Here is an 8,035-nt window from a genome sequence, read left to right as displayed (position 1 = left end):
TTCTTCATCCTGGCCTTGAGCAGGGAATGGCCATTCCAGGACTTTCTTCATCCTTGTGCAGGGAATGGCCATTCCAGGAGTTTCTTCATCCTGTGTCCCTGTTCAGGGAATGGTCATTCCAGGAGCTTCTTCATCCTGGCTTTGCAGGGAATGGCCATTCCAGGAAATTCCTTATTCTGTGTCCCTGAACATGGAATGGCCATTCCAGGAATTTCTTCATCCTGGCTTTGCAGGGAATGGCCACTCCAGGAGCATTTGTTCCCTGTGTCCCTGAGCAGGGAATGGCCTTCCCAGGAATTTCTTCATCCTTGTGCAGGGGACAGCCACTCCAGGAGCTTCTTCATCCTGTTCTCTGGGCAGGGAATGGCCATTCCAGGAATTTCTTCATCCTTGTGCAGGGAATGGCCATTCCAGGAGCATCTTCATCCTTGTGCAGGGAATGGCCATTCCAGGAGCATTTGTTCCCTGTGTCCCTGAGCAGGGAATGGCCACTCCAGGAGCATTTTCATCCTGGCTTTGCAGGGCCCCAGGAATTTTCTTCAGAGATCAAACCCTGGCATTTGGCACCAAAATTGGAGCACGTTTTGCACCCCCAGCACCCCCAAGGGGTTTTTTAAACAGCACCAGGGCAGGTCACAAGCACTGTAGGACAAAGACCAACCAGTGTTTCCTTTGGGTGAAATGACCCAGCTCACAAGACAAAATCTTTGAAATAAAGCAAAAAATAACTTTATTCAGAAGTGCCATCAACACCAACCATCAGGACCTCACTCCTCCATGCCACAAATGCATCTCATTCTCACCCGAAGCCATGAAGAAGAAATCCAGCATATACAATCTATCCTCAGAGTTTCTGGGGTCCATTTAAAAGTCTTTATTCACTTGTTAACCCGGGCTAGCCTTGCTTAACTTCCACTTCCAGATTAAAATCATGACCTAGAAAAAATTTTTTGCTGTGGGAAGCAGCAATATTCGTAATTGAAGTGCAGGAGAAGGAAAGATAAAAGCACTGGGGAAAGGCATTAAGTTTCTTTGGAGGCCTGGGGAGAAACAGATTTAAGCTTTAATGTAGGATGACATGTGCAGACTTAATAAGGAGTTGTTAGATCATGATCCAGCTCCCTGCATCCTCTCCCCTGAATTCCAGGCATGAAGCACCAGGCTCTGGTCAGAACCACTTCTGCTTTCTCTTTAGGGGCACTGGGTTTGTTTGCCAGGACATTTTGGTTTTTTAAATCTCTGTTCATCCCGTGCAGCACTTCCTTTATCTCCTGGATCAGCTCCTGCAAAGAAATGAGCTTTAATTCCTGCCCTTTCCTCCTTGGCCCTTGTGAAAAATGTGTATTTTATGATTGGCTTTTCGCAAATATTCAAATGAATATTATATGTGTTGTGTTAGAAAGTGATGCTGTATTAATTTTCTTAAGTAGTGTGTTAAATATCGTTTTAGGTTATAACAAAGTGTTAAAATAGAAACTATGCAGTGTAAGATACTTTTTTAAAGAGAGGACTCACTGAGATAGCAGCCACAGGACACCTGAATCTTTCAGAGAAAGAGAATTTATTTCTCCATTATCAGGAGAAATGAACTTCTTCCTGCCTTGCTCAGCCCTGAAGACGCCATCAGGATTCAGAGGAAGAAGCTGACTCTGACCAGACAGAATCCTGCGTTTGAATGGAATTTATGCATCATGGATGAGCTGTATGAATATGCAACAGGCTGTTGCTTTTAAGGGTTAATCCTCTGTTAATGTGGGTCCTTTTTCAGGCTTATTTTGCCCAGAAAAGGTACATGGACTGTCCATAGCTCTTTGTTTCTATTGTCTCATATTTTCCTAATCCAAATTGTCCAAATTATTATTATTCTAATTATATTGCTATTTTTATAACCATTTTATTACTATTAAACTTTTGAAATTTCAAAAACAAGTGATTGGCGTTTTTCACAACAGCCCACAAACCTTTCCCAGACTTTTTGCTTCAAAACCCTTCCCGGACCTTTTGCTTCCCAGGGCGTGTTGGGCAGGACTGGAAACGTTACCTGCTACATTTCACAGTTCATTATCAGAGCAATATACCACTCCAGGAAAACACCACATTTCCTTGGTGTCTTTCCTTTCATTTCCTTGGTGTCTTTCCTTTCATTTCCTTGGCGTCTTTCCTTTCAATTCCTTGGTGTCTTTCCTTTCAATTCCTTGGTGTCTTTCCTTTCATTTCCTTGCTGTCTTTTCTTGCTTTTCTCTGGACCTTTCAGGAACAGCCAGATGGAAACAGCGTTAAAGCCAAGTGTCTGCTGTGTGTAAGAAACAAAAAATAAAAGTTTAGAATTCCTTGTAACTTCCATGAGACGTGAAATTAAAATAAAAAATACTTGTATTGATGCCGAATGTTTTTATTATTTGGGGTTAGGGTTAGCTGTAAGTTCGAGGTGCAGAGATTCCAGCTCGGCAGGGGCTCCACCTGCTGGGACACGGGACAGCCTCGGGCTGCTGGGCGAGAATGAAAAACATACAAGGAAAAATTGTTGTGTTTTTGAGAGGAATGAGGGATTTGTCTTTCCAAACAAGCTGTGGGGCTGCTGGTGGATAAAACCGGCACTGGGAGAGAAAAGAAACAATGGGAAGGATTCCACTGATTGATGGATGGGAAAAGATATTTGCTTTTACAAATAAACTTTAGGTTTGCTGATAAACAAAATTAGACATTGAAAGATGAAAGAAACAATGGGGAAAACCCTAAATTCCGTAAGAATTAAAAATTAAAAGGCAGGGTTATACATTAGAGGGGAATCTTTGGGATCGGGAGTTTTGGGAATCTGAACCTCTCGAGTCCCTCAGAAATGGGGAAGAGAGAGGGAAATGTGGATGGGAAATTGGGATAAAAAGGAGGCTGCATCCTCCAAAAATTGGAGAGACCCCAGGGGATGCGCCATGGCCTCTCCCTTGATTGGAATAAAGTTCCAGGACTGCTCTGTCTCCTTTTTGGACACCAACCTCTGGTGTTTGTGGATGGATTTTCCTAACAATTTTCACAAGGATGAAGAAATCTATATTCATTCTTGTCTCAATTTCTTTTTTTAAGAACAGCACAGAAAAATCAAATTATTTCGTTTTTCAAAGGCATCTCATCAATCCTGGGGAGTGGGAGTGTTTCAGGACAGACCCAGATGTTGGGAATATCTAGCAGCTCCTTCTCCATGCCTTGTTTTTTATCAATTTTTGAACTATGTTGATTAAAGTAGTTAAAAAGCGCTTTGAAATCTTCAGCAAAGACCCAGCGCCCAGTGTCTGTGTGATTAAAATTTCCAACTAACGAGCTGCACTTGACACTGCATTCCTTTGATACGGATTTGATAGAATCGCCCAGAAACTCCTTTGAAAAATGCAAATTAAAATCGACCAAATAGCTCTTGTCTCCCTACAGCAGAAAGAAGAGTAAAAAAATATTTTTTAAGGAGAAAATTGTTGGAAGTGAGGCTGTAAAATGGGAATTAAAGAGCTGGGAGCATCCCCTGCTCCCTGGATTTCAGCCCTTCCTCCCTGCCAAGCCCACGAGGTGGCACTGTTACTAAAAGAATAAAAACTCAGGAATTAATTATTTCATAATCCATTAACAACTCTCGAGTTTGGAGAAGTTGGGAGTGGATTTTCACCTAAAAAACCATATTTTAAATTCCAATTTTTCCTTTAAACCGATGCTGAGAAAGAAATAAAAAGTCGGATTAAAAAGAAATAAAAAGTTTGAAAAAAAAATAACCAATTAAAAATAAATAGTTTTATAAAAGAAAAATAAAGAAATAGAAATATTAGAAAGAAATAAAAATTATAAATTATAAAATGATAAATTGTAAAATTGTAAAATTGTAAAATTGTAAAATTGTAAAATTGTAAAATGATAAAATGATAAAATGAAAAAATTATAAAATTACAGAATAAAAATAAATATTTTAATGAAATAAACATTAAAATAAATAATAAATAAAAAAGAAATAAGAATATTAGAAAGAAATAAAAATTATAAATTATAAATAATTTTAAATTATAGAATTATAAGGAAATTAAAAGTCTGTTTTGCATTTCCGGAGTAGAGCAGAGAGCTCAGAGAGGCTCTTCAATGCCCTGAAAAATCAGATTACACCCAGGCACCCCCTCGGAGGGCCAGGATGAGCCTCACTCCGGTCTCTATAATGGAAATATTTTATTTGAGCAGCAGCTGCTGCCTGGCTGCAGCTTTAATGAACCTGTGCCTGGGGTGCCCCAGAGCTCTCCTGTTGTGCATCTCCTCTCCAGCCCCAATTTCCATAACAATGCAGAAGCGCCCTCATCAGTTCCATCCCTTTTGACATCTGCCTCAATATTTAATGATGGAACAGCCCCTGCCTTCCCATCCCTCGCTCCAAGCCTCACGTTTTTGCCCATTTCCATCTCCAAATGATAAAAATTCTCCCATTTTTTCTGCTCAAGCGCTGAGGAATGTTGAATTTCCATTTAGCAAAATAATCCCGATTTTTCCCCTCTCCCAGGGGCAGTTTAGCAATGTCAGTACCCACAGAACATTTCCTGCTGGTTCTAATGAAAATAAAATTGTCCCCGCCACAAATGAGCAGAGAAGGAGGGAATTTAAAAACCTGCATTAAGTGCATTGAATGAACATGTCCTAACTCCTGAAAATCCAACCACGGCAATGCCACCCTGGAATTCAGCTCATCTTCAAAACCTGAGACCAAAGCTGAGACCAAAGTTGAAATCAGTCCTTGTTTTTCAAGGACACCCATTTGGGTGATTTATCCATCAATATTGAAATGACAGGAAGAGAGGATTTATCCCTAATTAACAAAACTAATAATAAAAATAAATAAATTAAATAATAACAAATCGTTGTTTGTAATAAGAATAAATGAAATTAAATGGTTTAAATTGTTATTTTAAATAATAATAAATGAAATTAATAATAAATGAAAATAATAATGAAAATACATAATTAAAATTAATAAATAAGATAATAAATAATAAAAATTAGCTTAATAATAAATAAAATTAATAATAAAATAAAGAAAAAGTAATAAATTAAATAATAATGATGAATTAAATTAATAATAAATTAGAATAATGAAATAAATAAAATGATAATGAATAATAATATAAATTATATTAATAATTAATTAAAATAATGATTAAATAAAGAAATAAAAATAATAATAACTAAAATAATTATAATAAATAATAATAAATTAAATTAATGCTAAAGTAAATAAAATAATATAAAAATAAGATAATAATTAATACATAATAGAATTTTTTAAATAAAATAAATAATAAGCGGTTTTGTTTCAACTCCACTGGATATTCCCAGCCAGGCTGAAGAATCCCAGGGGTTTCCTGCAGAGCATGAAAGCTGCAGGAACCCTGAGCTTGTGCTGTTAAAGATCACCGTGCCCTTCTCCAGGCCGGCTGTAATCGATGTGACAGAGGAGAAGCTGAAACAAGGTGACATTTTCTACCTCGCTGTGCAAAACACCGGCCAGGAGCGGGTTTGCATTCCCAAAGCACCACGAGCACCTTTCCAGCCCCGGGGAAACATCCCCAGAACATCCGCAGAACTCCCCCGGCTGCCGGGGCACACTCAGGGATGGCAGAGCCCTGCAAAGCTGCAGGGTGAGCTTTCCCTCCACAGCAACGACAAAACCAGGCCCAAAGCTGCTCAGATTTTCCCCATCCGTGCCAAAATCCTGCTTTCAGCCACTAAAATCTTCCCTCACCTCACTGGCCTGACTGCCAGGGGTGTGGGCACACGCACGGATGGCAGAGCCCTGCAAAGGGCCAGGGGGAGGGTGGCATTTTTGGGGTCCCCAGATGAGGGAAGGGATTGATGAATCTGACTCCATGTTCTTAGAAGGCTAATTTATTCTTTTATGATCTATGTTATATTAAAAAATGATACACTATACTGCACTAAAGAATACAGAAAGGATGCTTACAGAAGGCGAAAAGATATTAGTGAAAAACTCGTGACTTTCTCCAGAGCCTCAACACAGCTTGGCCGTGATTGGTCATTGAGTCAAAACAATTCAGATGAAACCAATCAAATAACCACCTGTTGGTAAACAATGTCCAAACCACATTCCAAAGCAGCAAAACACAGGAGAAGTAAATCAGATCATTATTGTTTTCATTTTTCTCTGAGGCTTCTCAGCTTCTCAGGAAAGAAATCCTGGGCAAGGGGATTTTTCAGAAAATATGATTGTGACAGGTGAGCTTTCCCTCCACAGCAATGACAAAACCAGGCCCAAAACCTGCTCAGATTTTCCCCATCCATGCCAAATTCCTGTTTTCAACCACTAAAATCTTCCTTCACCTCATGTCCTTCCCCTGACTGCAAGGCAGGCTGTGGGCATCTCCTCATTTCTCCTCTCCATCATTTTCCAGTAGCTTTTCCCTGAGCTCCTGTGGAAAGGAGTTCCCAGACCGGTCAAAAAGCTGTTCCAAGAGACAATTTCTTCCAAAATTCCCTGTCCTTTCCAAGAGAGGGGGCATCCCTTCTCCCAAAATTCCCTGTCCTTTCCAAGACAGGGCCATCCCTTCTCCCAAAATTCCCTGTCCTTTCTCCTCAGCAGAATGAGTTAATGCCAAGACACAGCTGGATAAAGCAGCTTGGAGCTCTGTTCTCATGTCAGACTGAGGGCAACGAAATAAAACAGGTGAAGAGTTTTCCCTCTGGTCAGAATTGGAGGATTAAGTTGTAAAAACTGGGAGCTCTAATTAACACAAGGAGCAGAACCTAATAATGTTCACAGGATCAGAGAATTAGAGAATCACAGAATTACAGGATTAATCACAGAATCACAGGATCAGAGAATCACAGAATAACAGGATCACAGGATCATAGGATCAGAGAATCACAGGATCAATCACAGAATCACAGGATCGAGAACAGATAACAGAAGAATAGGATCAGAAATAAGATCAATCACAGAATCACAAGATCAAAGGATCAGAAAATCACAGAATCACAGAATCACAGGATCACAGTATCAAAGAATCACAGAATCACAGAATCAGAGAATCAGAGAATCAGAAAATCACAGAATCACAGAATCACAGGATCATAGGATCAGAGAATCACAGGATCAATCACAGAATCACGAGATCAAAGGATCACAGAATCACAGGATCACAGAATCAGAGAATCAAAGAATCACAGAATCACAGGATCAATCACAGAATCACAAGATCAAAGGATCAGAGAATCACAGAATTCAGAGAATTACAAGATCACAGAATCATAGGATCAGAGAATAACAGGACCACAGAATCAGAGAATCACAGGATCAATCACAGAATCACAAGGTCACAGGATCAGAGAATCAGAGAATCACAGAATCGCAGAATCATAGAATTAAAGAATCACAGAATCACAGAATCAAAGAATCACAGAATCACAGGATCAGAGGATAACAGGATCACAGAATGAACTAGCTCAGAAGAGACCTTTGAGACCACCAAATCAAAGCCATTCTCAGGTGTTACAGCGCTGATTGATGCTGCTGTAATCGGTTTCCATGCAGTTCTCAAATCCATGACGTGCTCATCAGAAGTTCTGGAAGACAAAGGAATTTCCTCTCTTTTATCTTTCACCAGATGGACTCAGCTCCTTCAGAGCTGTTTGGTTCCTGACTGTTCTTGCACTGCTCCTCCGTCTGACCCTGAAACTTATAAAAATTAACATCCAGAAACCAAGATTGCAACAGAGGAAACAGCAATGCTGACCCTCAGTTAGGGGCACTAATCCCAACGGGAGCACGAGCTGTGAATTATTCATCAAGCAACATTTTCCTCTCCTTTTTGTGGCCAGACTCTGAAAAAGCCACAGGATGTGGCAGATGATCTGTAACAACCTCCTTATCTGGCTGGAACACTTTTTACTTTTTAACAGGCTTCTAGTTATGTTCAGTAGAGAGAGGAGCTTTATTCAGACACCAAGGGACAGCTCCCAAAAAGTCCAAAAGTCCCACCAAACATGGAGAAACCCAATTTCT

Source organism: Camarhynchus parvulus, chromosome 24 (assembly GCF_901933205.1).
Source record: "Camarhynchus parvulus chromosome 24, STF_HiC, whole genome shotgun sequence".
Lineage (NCBI taxonomy): Eukaryota > Metazoa > Chordata > Aves > Passeriformes > Thraupidae > Camarhynchus > Camarhynchus parvulus.
Note: the sequence above shows the minus strand (reverse complement) of the source record.